The sequence below is a fragment of the Plectropomus leopardus genome, chromosome 3 (assembly GCF_026936395.1).
Source record: "Plectropomus leopardus strain MGB_pleo_1.0 chromosome 3, ASM2693639v1, whole genome shotgun sequence".
Lineage (NCBI taxonomy): Eukaryota > Metazoa > Chordata > Actinopteri > Perciformes > Serranidae > Plectropomus > Plectropomus leopardus.
In genome coordinates, this window is record NC_142178.1 from 15836986 (window position 1) to 15856035 (window position 19050).

The window sequence follows — 19050 nt, forward strand, 5'->3', positions numbered from 1 at the left end:
TACAATGAGATGATATTTGTTCCTCATCAGAAATTTTGCCGTAGAGTTTATTCCAAAGTCACGATCCCTTTAATAGCTCAAGATATATTACGCCATTATGGGCAATGATGCACATCAATGAGCAGGACCGCTTTATGGCAATACTGGATTTATGGGATTTTTCATCAGTATGGTGAGGTACCATTATTTCTCAGCCACAGAAGTCACTAATAAGCTAGAAACTGACTCTCTTGTCTTAACAGTACAAACTGATACTGCAATGAAAAATTACATATACTTAAGTCCGGTTTTTTGTGAGATGTAACTATTTGTAAAATAAGGTCATTATGTGTTTGCTGAGTAGCCCATACAGGTCACAAAGTTCCCTTAGAAGACTTCTGGCTGATATGAATACTGTTGATCATTTTGCTACAATTCAGTGTTTTGCTTGAAAACCTTGGGCCCTGGCAATCATGTCACCACCTGACACGCACCTACGCAAATATTGTTGCAGACCAAGTACGCCCCTTCATCACAACGACAGTCCCCAATGGTAGCTGCACCCCCAGCAGGATAATGCACAAAGCCACACCACACCACACTACACCACCACAAAAAATGCTGAAGAACGGATCAAAGAACATGACAAAGACCTCAAAGCTTTGAACTGGACTCTAGAAGAGACTGCACCTCACAACCCACAGGGCTAAAAGAATCTGCTACAAACTCCCTGGTGCCACATACCACAGGACAACCTCAAAGGGTCCTTTTGTCCCTTCCTCGACAGGTCAGAGCCAAATCTGATCCATTCCATGATTGGTATTAGCACGTCCCATGGATGCTTGGACTTCCCCTCCCATGGATGGATCGGACTTGGATCTGGGGAATTTGGAGACCAGGTCAATTCCCTCAACTCTGTCGTGCTCCTCAGGCCAATCCTGAGCAATTTTGCACTTTCTGCCGGGGAGTGCTGTCAACCTCTTGTCCAACTATGGCTCCAAAAAATAAAGATGATGATTGTCTAAATGCCAAACTCGAGATCTCAAAATGGGAGTTCACAAACTGATGGGTAATGGTTGCTACATCTATCATTTTCACAGTCTGGTTGTCATGAGATGGTAAATGTTATTCTCTTCACCTGACAGTGGTTTTGAGGTTGTTATTGATCAGTGTACATTATCTCCATGCAGTACACAGTTTTATTACGTTAAAGTAAATAAATATTTCAATCAAAAAGTAGAGAGAGGAGCACAAACCATCAGTTGTGTGAACATAAAGGGCTAAAAAAAACTGTTCACACAATTTGAAGCCATTATCACGTTAACTGGGTTTCTCACACTCATCTCTCGTTACTAGTGTTACTCACTGTAACCATAGCGACAAAGGGCTGGAAAGGTCGTACTTGAAATAGTTTGCTTGATGCTTTTTTTATCCGACCAAGGCGCCTTCTTCGTCCTTCTGTAGTAAGCATCAATGGGTTTTACTGTAAAATATTATGCAGAAAAAAAACTAATAGTTTCCATCAAACACTCATTTGATGATGAGTAAATAATCATTTTAACGATAACATACTGTGCCTAATGGTTAAGGATTTAAAAGAAATAACGGTTTTGGGTACAAATCCAATCACAAATTTCACTGGGCTTTCTCTCATTTCTTCACTGCAATTCTTCTTCTTTCTTTATTCCTGTGTCACTGGATTATGAGAGGGAAGTGCAAGAGCACCTGAGATAAACACAATAAAAACACGCAAACCCCTCAAAGACTCAATCCCGCAACTGAGAGGCCAATAAAACAAACCACTCAGCCACCCTGCAACCATTATTACCTTAATTGGTTTTCTTTATCTATTAACCACCTGTTTTTTATTCTAAAAGCTATTTGAGCCATGGGAAGCCACTCGTAATTCCTGGCTCACCACTCAAACATTATCAAGGATAAGTAGTGAGAAAATTAGAGCTAAAGTTATTTTGTAATTTGCATGGTTTAATGCCATTGTATGTTGTTTACTGATATCATTAAACTAATTGCCTTTCTTCCTTGCTGACTGCTTCTCTGAGTCATCTCGCAATGCCCACATCCCCTGAGCAAAAGTCTTTCTACACAAATGACACACTCATGAAGCAAGCTGCAGCGTTTCTCTTCACACGCTGGGAGATACGATGCTTTTTATGTCTGCAGAGACTTACTTAGAGAAAAACAAAAAAGAAAAGGGAAGTGAAATTCACAGTTGTACGCATATTTATAACACACTACAAATATCACTTGTATTAGCCCATTATCATAACTACCGCCATTAGGAAGTCAAAAGCAACAAAATTAGCATCCAAATAAACAAGCCCGAAGCAACTACAGGATTAATCCTATTGTGGAACATGTCTTCAGGGAGAAGTTTCTATGTACCTGTATTCACCTCCCTCCTTCTGTCTTTTTCTTTCTGTCTCAAACATTACAAACAAAGGCCTTCAAATAATCTCAGGGCTAATCACTGAGAAAAATATAACTTCAGTCATTGTGAAGATGCGTGCGTGAGGTGTGCTTTTTAAAGGCAGAAAAAAACAGCTAACCACACTGCACGCAAACACACCTGTGCACAAACCAGAAACACACAGGCACAAATTTCAAATTTCCAATAACTTGGAAAGAAAAAGGCATTTCACTCATTTATTCACATTAATTATTCAGTGGGTGATTAATAACCCGCAGCAACAAACCTGGTGACTTACAAAAACCAAAAACAGACCAACATCCTCCAAATAATGAGGGTCATTTAATAAAAGCAAGTAATTTTTAAAAAGATGTCATGTGAAGAGTTTTATTTAATATGCAACAAACATGTTTTGGAAATATATTTTGGTGGTTATTGACGATGATGGGTAGAGTACTGAAATAAGTAAAAGTACATTTATTACCATAAAGATGACTCAAGTAAAAGTAAAAATTTAACTGGTTATTAAATCACTAAAAGTACAAGTTACTTTCCATTTTAATAACCTTTAAGGTGTGTGGGCCAGTGCAAAATAATAACATTAAAAAAAAATAGTACTTGTCATGACACATTGCTAATCTTAGCTAGCTAACCAGATTTCCATCTACAGTATGAGCCATTTAATTCACAGAAAGGTGGTGCTTATTTTTCTTCCAATAGGCTGCAACTTGGCATCTGTAGTTGAGGTACTCCTCACATGCTCTCCTGCTAAACTCAGTCCACGCACTTAGAGCAGACAGTTATGGAGTTAAAAGAAGATCATTGGCACAAAATAATACTCAAATAAAGAGCAAAGTACAGTTTCAAAAAAGGAACACAAAAATTACTTGTTTCTTTAAAAAACAATTTTTTACTCATGTGAGTTACTTGTAGAGTTGCTACCTGCCCCAAGTTATCAAACAACACTTGAGCTTTGACACTGAAATGTCATCCACATCAACATCCACAAGAGTTCTCTATTTGGTTGGCTGACTTTTAGCTCGTCTCCTGTTTTGGGTTCTGGTTTTTCATTTAAGAAAAGAAAAAGTCAGGTCGCTCTCCCTCTATTTTTTCTCACTTTCCACCTTGTCAACTCCCTCCTCCTCTTCACTTTTATTTGTTTCTGCCATGTTTTTAACAAGATGCTGCTATATCCCAATAGTAACGTTGCTCTCAATCCCTCCAGCACACACAGAGCTTTCCATTATGGACAGAAGACAGCTGCCAAGCTGCAGACCACTGCAGAAAACTGTTTGAGACCACTAGAAAACAAAACAAGCTGTTTTTTAGCAAGACACACACCCATCCATCCACCCACCCACCCACACACACACACACACACCACACACCACACACACACACACACACACACACACACACACATATAAATGCTTATGCTGTGTTCACTCTATGAGCAAAACAGCAACAGGCTATAACTCTCATAACTCTCTACATATTTTTTATTTTTTGTACACAATATCTAACATATTCTCAACCTAAGTTGTCACATTATGCAACTTTGCAATGGACTTTCAGCATCTGCTTACGTTTCGGGATGCTGCTACAGTGATGTCAACACAAGCACGTTAGGATTAGGCTGCATGTGGTTATGTGCAAGGTCCTCTTGTAGAGAGATCTCATTGTTTTTTCCATCCTAAAAATAAATAAAACACTGTCCCTCTGAAAGGCTCACTTAAATAAAGGTGCAAATGTCATTAACTACCCTACCCTACTACTGTTTGAATTAAGGATAATTTGTATGCACTTGTGATCCTTTTGGCCTAGAAATGGAGGCGAGTGGCTCAGGGGGAGGAGGAGTTCCCTCCTCCCACAATATTAACATCATAAGCAATGAAAGCGATAGAGAGCACTTTAAACAGTTACTGGTCCCATGCGCAGGCCACCACCATTAACATGTAATCAAAGATAAATCAATTAGAGCTAAGTGTCCGCATGCATCAGTGGTAAAATGGGTGAAGTGAAGACTGCATAAAATTGGTAACAAAGATATTAAGTGAATCCCCAGAGCTCTCACTGAGCATACAGACACTATCTCTAGGGCCTCGACCTGGGAAAATAACACATGCAAATTGTCTATTTAATTTATGTTAATGTATGGGACTGTGTGTAAGTGGGTGGTGGCAGCAACACTAAAGTCTCCCCTTCCATTGCAGAGAAAGTAAATACATGTGACTTACTCCCACAATAATTAGTATATAATTAAAAAAAAATGTATTAGCAACCCAGATATTAACATTGACTACCTGATATAAATGTAGCCTGCTGGGAGCTTCCACTGCAACTTTCACCTCTTCCATTGAGCGGCGACCATCATAATTGCAGAGGGCCAGCTCCTCAGCAGGAGTGTATTCCTGTGCAGGAGGGCCCCTTCCTGTCCACTTCATTGCATTTTTTATCCTGTTGGTAGCAAGTAATGTTAAAGCCATTTCACTGTGCTTTTGTATACCAATATTATCTGATTAAAACACTTAAGCCTTGTACTTGTTGCATATTTGTAAGATATGAAAGTAAGTCTAATTACCTCCTTGAGTTATGTTTTACTTGCTCCGCAGAACATTTGCTTCTTTGAGCAGTGATACTATGACTTTTGCAGACTTTTTAGTTGGCACTATTTTACTTATAAAGCTATTTTTGGCCTACTGCCACTATATTTATGTTTGTTAGAGTTTAAAATGTTGACAGAAGATGTTCTTATTGTCTACAACTTGGGGACATACAGGGTTTGGCAAAAAAGCCTAATACATGCAGCTCCTTATATATGAGTAATCTTCTGCAGAATAATTTGATATTGTGAACTATTCCTCTTCCTGTTTTTGGGTGTATTTTTGCAGGACTTTCAGTTTTTCCTGTTTTTATGGATCACTTATGGCATATATTGATGTCTTCCTTTGTCGTTATTTCATTTTGTGTTCTTTTTATCTTTCTTATTACTTGTTTTAAAGTTGCTTTTTTGATTTTGTATTTTTCCCCCTATGTTGACAGCCTGTTACTTATATTGCTTCCTGTCTTGGCCAGGACACGCTTGCAAAAGAGAGTTTCTTTTTTTTTTAATCTCAAGAGGTTTTTCTGGTTAAATAAAAGTCATACAAAGATAAATAAAATAAGCCTAGTATCTTAGGCATCCACGCAGTCTGCAATCTTTTGCCAGTGGTCTCTTCAGCATTTGGCAGTTGCATCTGTGTTGCTTTGAGCCTGGATTACGTGTTTCACTTCTTTGTATTTGTCCAGTATTATAATTTGCTCTTTGTAAAATATGCTGAACTGCTGCCAGTACACTTGTCCATGTTTGTATTTGGTAAAATTCTGCAAACACAGTGTCTTTTACGTATGTGAAAGCCTGCATTGGTTGACTTTACCACGTTGTTTTCACTGTCGTGTGACTGCTTAGCCTGATTGTGGTTGTTAGTCTTTGTAAAGCCAGATTACTAAAATATATGATGTGTATGCTGAATTTGCTTCCCAGTACAGGCTTCAGGCCGCTTGAAATTGCTATGTTGCTATGTGCGTGCACAACCAAAATCACTAGTGGAGAAAATGTTTAGAAATCTATTTGGCTTTTATGCTGTGGTTGGTTGGACTGGAGTTATCCAAACTCAATAATCACAAGAACAATAATAAGCGGCCAGAACAAACTCTGAAAGTGTTTTTGTCAGTGATGCGTCTCAGAAACATAAAACTGTGTGTGTTCAGTTGAATAATGGAGCTTGTATCAACATTAATGGGAGAAGAGAGGTGAGAAGATGACACAAATGGAAAACAATTGTTGGAAAGACCATCAGTGACTGAGCCCTGGGACACTGTTCTGATAACATGTCATGTTTCCTGCCAAGATGTTGCCTCTAAGTCTGTCACACCTGAGAGAAAGCATAGGAAATAACAAAACACTCAAGGAAAACGATAATTAATAAACTTAAACGGAGCTGCTTTAGTCAACGCATTTCAGAAAACAGACAGAGTAACTGGTAGGTATGCTCACAGCATTCATCTGTCAAATTATTTATATCAAGTTTTGTTACTTTTCCTTGTTCATAACATCAAAGTGACTGGGCTTGTTTGCCTGCCTTTCTTTGTAGTTAGAGATACATGACATTATCTTGTAATATAACACATAATAGGCTCCCATGAGACATGGTAAGTTTGTTTGATCCACCATAAGTAGTTTCCGATGGTTTGAGTATACAATGGGGACATGAAGCAGGTAAAGGTACACAAAGTATGGGTCCAAACTAATGAATTCCCTTGTCACTATTTTTCCACCAAAGGAATTAGGTTTGCTGTTGACCTTGAAAAGTATAAACAGAAAAAAAAGCAACAAAATAGGGACAAGTGTGGATGACAGCAACACAGCTGCAGAGGTTGTAAGCCAATTTGCAGAAATAACAACTCTTACATCATCCTTTTAGCTGAATGGTCTGTCCACACTGAAATTTCTCTGCTGAAGGGATTGGAATAAAATTTTGTACAAGCATTCAAGGTCCTCAGAGGACACCCACTCAGTGAGGTGGTTCAGCATAAAATATTTTAAGGACAGATTTCCAAGACATTTACAACAGCTATTAAATGTCCACAGAGGATGAATTCTAATAACAATGGTCATTTACGAACTTTTCCTCCAGTCATCAGCACAATTTTCATTTATCTCGTTATCTCATCACATTCTACATGGATTGGTGCATAATTTGGTACAGATAATTATGTTGCCCAGATGATGTAATCCTCCCAACTTTGGTGTTCCTCTGGCTTTGTCTCTGTTTCACCACCGTAAATGATTTCTTAGTTCTTTGTCAAAAAATCTCAACTTTTAGGTGGATCTCCTTAAATACGCATTACATTTTGTAGACATATCCATGTCCCATCAGGATGACTTATATTAACTGATCCCCTGACTTGTCATCTTGCCGCCATCGTCAAGTCAGAATGTTAATTGTTTCAACAATGTTTATTGTGTAGTGGCCTTTTATTGTGACCGTCCTAAGGCACACATAATTATGCTGTTAAGATGCTGATGTATGCATCTTGGATGGGTTATCTTAGGTAGGCTAACAAAATTTGAGAGAAAAAAGTCTTTTGTACACATTAAAAAAGTCTTAGGTCTAACTTAAACCTGTGAAAATGGAAGCAAAAACAAAAATGTTGCATTTTCTTTTTTTTTCTTTCAGTGTACATTAACTAAAAAATATTAATTTTGATCAGAGCCCTGCAGTGGGATTGGACTCCCACAGGTTGCTGCAGCTGCTGACTGCTTGTTTCTTGAGCTGCTATTCTGGCGAGGTGGTCTATTGTGGCCAGAAGGGGCAAAGGACACTTTGATTCTAGGCAATAGCTAATGTTAGCTGCATGAACATGAAGTTGAATTAGCTTCAGCCTTTAGCTTTTGGCTGTGGCTAGCAGAAGGCTAAATTATACGCAACAGTTTTGCTGATATTTACATGTGTTTTATTTTGTGTACTGTCAGCATCTCTTTTAGAATATCTTTTTGAGAAGTTTGTCTTTCTTTTTTGGGTTGCTTTGACGTATAAGCTGTTGTTGCAAATGCTGGAATAGCAACTTTTCGGCAAGATTCTCCGTAAATCATTCAAGCTTTTACCAAAGGGACATGCACATGCATCTGCACTTGTAGCGGAGCAAATAGGAATGCCCTCGCAATGAAATGACCAGTGATTGTCCAAAGTCTCTCATCATTAGTTAGATTTCCTAAAGCCTGGACACTGAGGAAAGAGGAGGTGCAGAAGTCTAGCATTCCCTCAGGCCACTTGAATTATGCAGTGCTAAAAGGTTATTATGGGATATTTTTTCTCAATGAATAAAACTGCCTACCCCAGCTTTAAAGTTCACCATGCTTCAAGTTCACCTTTTGCTTTGTCATCCTGTCTTCAACTTACCCCACATTTTACATGGTCTACTAACCTCAGCATTAACTGCTTATTGCAGACTTTTATGGGTCATTGAGAGAAAGACGTATGGAAGTGATGAGAGGGAAAGGGAAAAAGATGAGAGGAAAATGGGCAAGTGAAGAAATAGATGGTGTGGGAAAGTTAATGAGTGTCGTTATGCCCAAAACCTTTCACCCTTTGCTTTGGTCCACTTAGACTTCCAAGTATATATGTGTGCTGGTTCAAGTAAGAACGGGCAGTCTGCATTGAAATGGTAATTCTTTCCATTTCTTTCCAGTATTTGGTCCGGCAACACTCACGGCTCAGAACAGATGGGAACACAAATGCACAACATGGAGGAAGTCAGCATGGTAGAGGGCCTCTAGGGTGTATGCCAACAATGGGTATATATGCCACTGGGCTGATTAGGGGAAATGGGAAGCAGGTGAATAAGAGGGTGGGGAGGCCAGGTGTTCATAACGACATGAGAGGAGTGACAGGAAGGAGTGGCTGGATCTGAAATGACACAAGAGTTAGGAACAAAACGGAATCAATAAATGAATGATCAGGCTGAAGTTGTGACAGGTAATTTCATTTGGTTTGTTAAAAAAACAAACAAACAAAAAAAACATAGCATGATCAGATGGTTGACAGTGGTGCATAGCAAGGAGACAGAAATGCAAAATAAATATGAAACAGAAGGAAAAACCATCTGTCTTTTCAAAAATTACTTTTTTATTATTGTAATACATTTTGTCCTTAAAGCACAAGTTATTATTCTCTCTAGTGTTCATCTCTCAATTTTCATATAATTTTATATTCCGGTGTTACCCTTTGCGTTAACTGTATCTTCTAAAACTTCTCAAGTTTTCATGCATCACATTTCAGGAAACGTTAGAAATGTAATTTGGATAAAACCACCTAATTCATTAAATCCACTCTGCTAGCTCATAATCCCTACATCACTCCCTTTGCTGTGACTCAACTCAGCTATCTGTATCCTACTCTGGACCTGCCTTTCTTGGCCTGAAACGCCCTTTTATTTCCCAAATTTACAAATCAAGCTCCTCTGTTTTCAATCACTGACAGAAAGTAAGATGACTGAGAGCGAGATACCTCATTATTAAAGCCCATTCCTGAATTTTCTATCCCCTGCACAGCAAGATGTTTCAAAGACAAAACAAAAGAAAGAGATGAGTGGGTTGGGTGATGCGTGTGTGGACTGCGTTAGGTGAGGGTGGAGAGAATTTGTTGGTAATGACAAACACACAGACCAAAGATCGGTGGTCTCACTCAGAAAGAAAATTCCAGTGGAGACTGATGCATTTTTTACAGTCTTGCTGTCCTAAACAATTTACCCATATATGCACACATCAAACTAGACATTAAATTAAATCAGCCCTTTAATCAACAAGTCCTGCTTTTCCTAGAATTAACATGGTTTCACATATTAGAGATGTTGAGTTGCGAGAGCAGAGGAACGGACCATCAGAAAGAGCAATTACACGCTTTGTTAAGAAAAAACGTAAAATATGAGCAGTGTGGTACGTAAGCTCATTGATGAAAACAGGCATTCAACGACAGAGAGATGATGAGAAGGAGGATACAGATGGAAGTGTGAACAGAGTCCACCCTCCTGATGAGAAGGTGCGAACAGAAAACAGCTTCAGGCTCCCCCCTTGCTGCTCATGCGTCAGCATCTCCCCTCGGATGCAGGGAAAGTTAAGGTTAATAAAGAGAGAAATGAGACACTGAGAAATCGAGGAGTGAGAAAGTCCAGACCGAGGGGAAAAGCAAGAGAAATGGAAAGAGAGAGCGGATGAAGGGATGAGGAGGAGGGATGGCATCTACGCTGCAGCAGCTGTGGGTTATAAAACTAATCTATGCACAATGTTTTTCTCCTTAATTAATTCATGTTGATTCGACTCATTGGCAGTCTCAGGTCTCTACAGACTCCTGTTCTCCTTGTATGAATCTAACATGGTAACCGACCTTGGAGCCTGAAAATCTCAGCAATATTTGTTTAAATTCTGTATCTACAGACGGCTCATTTATACATTTGCAAGTGTTAAGATCTAAATTCATCAGACATGATAATGACCAGATGAATGTTTTTCCCAGTAGCTGAAAGCAAGGCCAAAAGTACTTTATGGATCTGCTGCATTGGTAGCAAAATGGTGAAGAGCCTCAGGGATAGTGAAGAGGAGGAATAAGAGGAGGATTATTTTAGAGGCGTGCACACTGCTGTCACATGCACACTTTACCCAGTTTATTACAGTGACCCTTATTAATTAATGTTTACACATGATGATGAGTCTCATAATTCTTCCTCCCACAATACTGCTCACGTACAGCATGTCTCTCAATTCTACGCAAACTATACACACTACGACACCATAACTACAGAAGTACACTTGCTGTCTCTTGTGCATCACAAATGTAAGTGATTTCTAGTGAAATTTGCAAATGCAGTACTTGAGTGCAGGTGCATTTATTCATTATTCATGCTTTCTAATCTACCTCAGACTGAAACTGCATAAACACATATTTTGTGCAGGTGTGAAAAAGCATTCACGTGCATGTAATCTAAAGGCAAGAACAATTTCCCCATGGAATGGTTTGACATCCTAGAAAAACCACATATTAGCTTTCTTGATAATAACTACTGTTGTAGGTGGGAATTTGGATACCACTCTGTAAATATGAATCTACAGCAAACTGCAAATTAGCTTATTTTGGCATTAAGGTGGGAAACATGGGGAAACAGCTAGATTTGCTGTCTAAATGTAATAGGAGTCGCCAATCGGCATATGTGAAGCTCACAAATCAGACAAATAGTCCCGATAGCAAATTGACCCTTTGCATATTTCCTTTCTATACAGCCGCAGTTCAATCCTAGGTTAGCAACCGTTTACTAAGAACAGGAAGCCTGTTAAGCTTTCAGAAAAAGGAAAGATGCTGAAATGGTTTGCACATGGCACCAGTAAGTCTGACAGGAGGTGTACCCAAGATTTGGATGAGGGTGTTGTATTTTTTTGTTTTGATATGCAACAGACTAATTGCGGTTTAAACAAATGGATAAGCGGGACAGTTTAGTTTGACTTGCAATTACTAAACACAAACTGGAGAAGGACTCACATAGCAGACTCACAGATTTGGAGAAAAGTTTAGGGTCTTTAAGCTAAAGAGAAAAGACAATGTTATTTCAGAGCCAAACATGCAAAGTCTCCTCCTCTGTGCTGCAGCATCATAAACGCAGCTGCTTGTAACAGAGTAGAGGACTCACTTCACAGCAAAAATCTGGGCATCAAAACATCCGCAGAGGTAAACTGCACAGCACCTTGACAATCAAAAAAAAAGGAACAACTGCTCAACTTGAAGCAAACTTAGTCAACTGGTCTCTGACTGATGATTCTTATCTCTGACTTTCAAAGGGCAGTCATAACACTAACCAAGGAGGGCGGGACTTAACGGAGAGTTATTTGTCATTTTACTCCTTTCTGTGCAGTAACACAAAAAAAGGATTTTGGTGGATTTTGTAAACTTTTGACAGACCCAGGCTAGTTTCCTTTCTGTTTCCAGTCTTCATGCTAAGCAAAGCTAACCAACTGCTTGCTTTAGTTTCAGGTTTAGTGTTCTTCACAAAATGTCAAACTTTTACTTTAAAGGAAGGGCAATAATTGCATGCAGACACAGCCCCTCTTCTGACATTTTACACATCTGTCTCATTCAACAGAATCCTGGTGCTCTTCACACACTGTTCTACACACTGGTCTCTGCTCCGTTTCCTCACTGTCCTTAATAAAAATCAACTAAGGTCAGAAAACTCGGCAGCTTTGAAGCCTTCGATGGGTCCCTGTGGGAATCTCAACGCAGTCTTCTACTCTTTGAAATTCAGATCCCATCCCTGCCAAATATGGCTTTGCATTTCAAAGTATGGTATTTCCTCTATCCTCATATACAGAAACACATCATCTGACACATTACACAAACACACACATACAGACACATATGAAGTTGACAAGACTTCCCAGTGTTTACATGCACCCCCATAACTTGAACTCTAACCACTGCATGTCCTAACTAAACCCTGACCCTCACACACACACACACACACACGCACCCACACACTCGCACTCGCACATGCACACACACACACACACACACACACACACACACACACACACACACACACACACTATTTACAGCCTAATGGGATGATTAAAGAGGTGGCTGACCATAAACTGACCAAAGTATTTGTCATTAATGAAACCTTGAACAAACACTGCAGAGTCTCTGGGGACTCATTTTTTCCCAAAATGCGTTACTGTTTATACAGGCCAGAGGAGATAAGAGTAGTGGTTTAACGTAGCAGGGTCCCTCAAGCGACACAATACAGTGCATCTAGTTGAATTTATACCCAAATAAGATAAGGTCTGTTTTCACCTCAGAGGTTCCTGTTTTGACTCTGATTCATCAGTTTGAAATATCGTGGGCAGGCGAGCTAGTTTTTAGTTTGCATCAATGTTTTGTTGCACATTCAAGGCACCTGAACCAACAACAAAGGTAGCACTATTCAAAGAGTACTCCAGAGACAAAATGAGCGACTGAATGGTCAAAATCAATTCAGGATTGTGACTATTAATCATTTGGGTCCAAGCACACTGGATCCTACACTTCAAATAAAACACAATAGTATCTTCTTGTTAGACCTTCCCTCAACACCCACGTCTTTCAAGCTGTCAGCTGAAATGAGGCCTTTTATACTCTGTTTGTAGTCTCTAAACTGAACCAAGAGATGACCCTGATTATATCACCTGGGAATCTTTCTGAGACTCAACAAAACTCCTCTAATAAAACAGTTTTCACAGGCTGAGTAGTGCTCAGAGAAAACTGATTTTGATGTGAAACGTCAGTGGATTACTACTCAATAAAAGCACAACTTTGACAAAAATAAAAGAGATGTAGTAACTGAGATGGACTACCTCACACAAGTGTTAAGACTGTGCAATCTCATTTTTATATTGTTTTAAAAGGAGTGGAAATAAATTAGTTTAAGGTAAAGCAGGAAAAGGAATTCATCAATCAAAAACCTGTGTTTTGGAAAAGGATGGTGGCCAAAATGTGGAATTACAATTTGCCACTTGAAGCCATGGGGCCCAGAAAGACATTTTCTCATAAAAATACATTGCGAAAGGGAAATTTACAAATCACTGGATGCACTTTTTGAGCATTACAATCCCTACAAAATCACTCACAAACATAATTTGATACCTTCGGCCTGATTACATTTACAAAGTCCGGAAGAGTAAAATTCAATTATTTTACTGCTTTGCTGCTTGTCCAGCTGAAGTTATAGTGCACTTGCACTATGGGCCCGACAATGCAGAAGATCCAGGTAATTTTATACTCTGGAAGTCAAACGTTTTCTGCTTCACTGAGCCACTTTTATAGGTATGAATGGGATCCCCTCATGCTGTATCCAGTCCTCTTTATACATCCATAAGTTTACAGGGAGGATGACTGCTAAGCTAACTGTTGATGGAAATCTTTCCAAACTGTAGACAGATTACTTATTTCTCTTGTTTTCCCTTTTCAAGCAATAATTCAGAAGATGAGATTCGTTGTGTTGAAGCACTTTTGACGATTCATTAGCTTGGTAACAAATGTCATGTAAACTATTTTCTGATGAGTAAAAAGTGACAAGAAAATATTAGCTGCTGGTTTTGGGAGATGGAAGCTCAAATGTCACAGACAGGAGTGATAACAACAAAATATGACATATTATCAGCTGATACAAAGCCTGAACAGGGCTGACTCTGTCTTATTAATGAGCTTTCTCATACATGCTCTTTCCCTCTCCACTCAGTGTCATTTGGGTAATCAGTGGTCAGTGTTTGATATGTTGGTTTTGGTCCTCCACATCAATCTCTTGACTCTACTAATTGAAATGCAGACTCTGTTGCTTTATGTGTAAAAAAGAAGAAGAAAGAATTGAAGCTCATTTAGTGAAATGAGAGTGTTCAAGACACAGAGACTATAGTTAGTTTGATGGAAGGATGCGATACTGGGTCGAAGAGAAATCATTTTACTGGCAAGAGGTGCAGCAGCGGCACTTTTCTGGCAGATGAGCTGACAAGTCATTAGCGGTTATGGAAGTCTGAGCCAAGCGTAGAGGAAATCAGCATCTATCTCCGACTGCTTCTATTGCTGTTACATATATTAGGATTTAATGAGCCATCAGTCATCTGCATTCTGTATTAGTCGCTCGGCCTGCAGGACCAGTGTTGTCGAGGTACGCACAAGTTGTGTGTGATAGCTCTTCAGGGATCTCTAGACTCATGAAAACACAGATGATGGGAAAAGTTCAGCCAGAGCAGCCCCAAAACACAATCCAAGTGCTTCAAATGAAACTATAAACTTCACACAGCACTCAGACGGCTGATGAAAGTCGATTTGTCCCTCTTTATCTCTCAAAGCTTTGGTCTTGTTCAACACCTACTGGAGCACAGAAAAACTTTTAAAACACCATTTAGTTTGTTTGTTTTGGAATTGAAAGACTGCAGGTTGTAGGGACATAGGATTGGTATTCAAAGAGGAAAAAGAAAGTTGTGCCAACAAATAAAGCTAGACTCTTGTCTCAACAAAGGTGATCTAGAGCTGTTGATCCCTCTTCCAAAAAAGGCCTGACCATACATGAAGTCTGATTCGAGCCTAAACCATGAGCTGAGCCTGATCTCAATAACAATGCAAATTTTCATGTTAATCTTTTTTTTCATTTTTTACACAAAAACAATTATTACAAGCTAAAGTCAACTAAAGTCCATAACAGAAATTTGTGACACAATTTCCGACATGCATCTTCTCCTATTAAAAGTCTAACACAGCCCAAAAACCCTCACATCGTGACCCATTGGCTTTTCCTCTGGTGCCATCATCAGGTCCGAATTTTTTATTTTCCACCACTTCGGAACCAAATCCATGCAAAAAAACCCCAAACAAACAAACAAACAAACAAACAAAAAAAAAAAAAAAACGCTAAATTAAGCACACAAGTGTAATCACTGGAAAATAAGAATAGCTGTATTTTTGTTACCTTATGTAACGTGAGGGTTCGTCTGTGATAGCTGGACAAGGCTTTATAAGATACTGTCCTCCATCCATGGCAGCTTCACAACAACAACTTTACTTCCTCAAACACAGTCACATGTCACTGCACTAACTAAATAGGAGCTAGCAGGACCTGAACAGGTAAACTCGAGAGATTCAACAAGGCAGATTCAGCAGAGTATCTTAGCTGCTTGCAAATATACAAATGTAAATATTTGACAGTGTAAATATGTAACTAATAACTCTGTACACATAAACATGTAAATAGTTAGCTGTGTTCACATTGTAAATATATTTTTTAGAAAATTAACTCAAACATATGAATTCATTTTACTTCTGAACCTTACACTTACAATGAGCCAATTATATCGGTTCTTTTCCACAGAGTCTGCCATGTTGTTCTACAGTAGCCCAAAATGTACAAACTAAGCACTGGCACCAGATAAGGCAATACACGTTCTTGTGTTGGTCACTGTCCTCCTCTTAAATGCTTTTACATAGGTGAAGTTTCAGTTTGCAAGCTGCAACCTCATCACACTAGATGGTACTAAATCCTACACACTGGGCCTTTAAGTTTAGCAATGAAAACCTTCAAAGCCAAGATGTTATTGAAGCTTGCTTTCCTTAACATTTCAAGTTTTCTCAAATTTTTAGAGTGTACAGAGATGTTAAAGGCTTTTAAAATGTTTTAAGGCCTTATGGACACCTCTGCCTCCTTACTGACACTCATTGCATTAGTAATAATCATTGAGGACACTGTTTAACAGGGATACACCCATGCTTCCTCTATGGCTATGGCTTTCTTTTCTTTTTTTCAAAGACTTTTTGGTGGCATTTTGCCTTTATTTAATTAACAACAGTGCAGAGGCAAAATTAAAATTAAGAAAGAGAGAGAGGTATGATAAGCATCAAGGCTGGAATGAAACCACTTGGTGACCAAGGGGCTCTGTCCTCCTTTTCAATAGTGCTTCTAACAAAGTAGTCCATAAAAATATGGAAATCTGTCAGCTCATTACAGTTACAGTATCCTGATGTTGGTGTTTTAAAGAAATACAAGGAAACATCTACTCTCTGAAATTGTTCTGTTTATGAACCACTGTGCAAGAAGGTCCACTATAACTGAAGTATTGCAGTGGGAAAAACATTTGATTGGTATCACAGCCCAAATAGCATTGTGCTCATGAGGTGATTTTTATGTAATATCAACACCCCACCCACACTAACAGACATTCAAATACGACTCACACAGATGTGAACAGTGTTTTTTCCTCTTCCTTTACATTTGTTTGACTGTTAAGCCTCACCCAGTCTTTGCCTGTTCTTGGACTCAAGTACTTTTCACAATAGACTTGTCGAAGCTGATTGATTTCAACACCATGCTGCTTCTTTGTAATTGCTATGTCATTGTTCTGAGGTTTTTTTTGTACTGATCCCAAAATATCTTCTCCTGGCTTCGTGCAGCACGTGTATACATCTTCCTTGTATAAAAGTCGGGATTCACAGTATAACAGAAAGAGATAGAAACAAAGATTCACGCGGAAAATCTGCCTGTCATTGCAAAACACACACACACACACACGCACGCACACATGGATGCACACACGCACGCACACACACACACACACACACATACACACACACATACACAAGCACAGGTGATGATGAAGCTGGTGATTTCAAAAGGCCAGGGAGCAGTTGTGGAAAATTGCATTCAGCCTTTATATATATTCATTTAATAATATATATTTAATTATTCATCCAATAATTAGATTGGCCTTTGTTTTGAAGATGGCACTCAGTAATGATGATCTGCTCCATCTCCTTTCAATCACAGCTTCACCTTCAGCTTTCACACCTTGGAGATTGAAGATTTTCATGGGGCTGAGTGTTTGCAGTACTTATGCTTTTGGACATGTCTCAGAACTGAAACTGAGAGACCAAAAACAATCAGGACTTGAACCTGACTGTAAGAAACTTGATTAGCTCGCATCACAATGTGCATTTACAATAACTACCAGGTAAAAAAAAACAAAACAAAAAAAAAAAACACTTGCAGAGAATAAAACAGTGCTGACCAAACCTCAGTTAGTCTTTAAATTAAAAAAAAAAAATTTAAAATCTGTTTAAGTAGGGCTGCCCATTAAAAGTCAGAGATCATCAGTCAACTAAGATCGCATCAAGTCGAGCAGTCTTTTTTTTTTTAATCATGTGCAGTGTGCTTCTGGGGACATTTTGGTCCCCAGATTTTGCTTTGGCGTGAGCGCTCTTGACACGCTACTCTTTGCAGCTGCAGACATGCAGGCAGCAGCACTGAGGGAGAGAAAGAGAGAGAGAGAGCTCACCATAAGGTGAAGAAGTGGTGAATTTACAGCTCACAGCAAGTTAATAGGACACATCTCTCTGCTGATATCTAGTATCAAGAAAAAATGTTGTTGCGCCCTTCAATCCGTCGTTAGGTCCATTAGCTTGTTTACCAAATGAGGTGAATGAGGCTGTCACACTGAACAGAACGTGAAGCCCCATTCAGACTTCAAAACTTTGTTTGGAAAATAAAAGGAAGCATCAATATTTGTATTAAACAGTCAAATACTATTCGACTGGCATAACTCTGAGTTGGGCACAGCCCTAAGTTTAGGTGTACAATTGAATACAATCAGCACTCCTGAACAAAAGGAACTGAAGGAATCCTAACAAGGAGTTCATGCTTGGCACATGATAGAAGTCCTGCAATCTTCAAGCTTCAGATGCAACTAAATACTACACACTACTCCTTTGAACTGATGCTGAATTTCTTAGGTGGGTCATTTTAAGTGGTTGAAAAATGTTTTGCTGCTGCCTCTATCCACAGCATCACACCAGTAGATTTGATTAATCAAAGACTTAGCCAAGCAACACAGTACATTGAGTAAGCACAACAGAAATGTCAGATAAGTCAGACCATCGTGTTTGACTATATATATGTATGCTACAGTTCAGCAAAAATTGTCAACAGAAAAAGAAACGCTTTTGCTGATTTTACATATCTCTGCAACAGAAATCAACTGCCATTTGTCTATCCAGAAGTGACTGATGTGTAACATGTTAGCTTGACTTCACATTGGTGGTCTATTCTAAAAAAGTGAACAATACTCATTCTGTATCTTATCATGTGGTAGAGATTTAATTTTGACCTTGATCTGCGATTTCTTTTTACATATATAACATCTCTTTGGCTGTGGGTATAGGTTGAAATTCACAAAAATGCTGTAATGTTTCTTAAATTAGCTGAATCTACCACTCACAGATCTAGACAGTCACAGCAGAGTGATCCTGAGGGGTGAGGGATGGGAGGTTATGGAGGATGTTTGAAGATTTTTGACCACTGTAATATGTTTTCAGTGACTCTCCGTTTACATCTGGGGTGGGGAACCTCCAGCCTCCGGGCCGTGTATGGCCCACGAGACCATTTGATCCGGCCTACATGCTAAACTGGACGAGCTAAATGGAAAAATATTGTATTTTCCACAATCCTAGACCTGCAACATCACGACTACTACCACGAATACTATGACAGTTCTTAAAACAGATGTTTCCTGCATCAGCAGAGTCAGCATAAAGTCA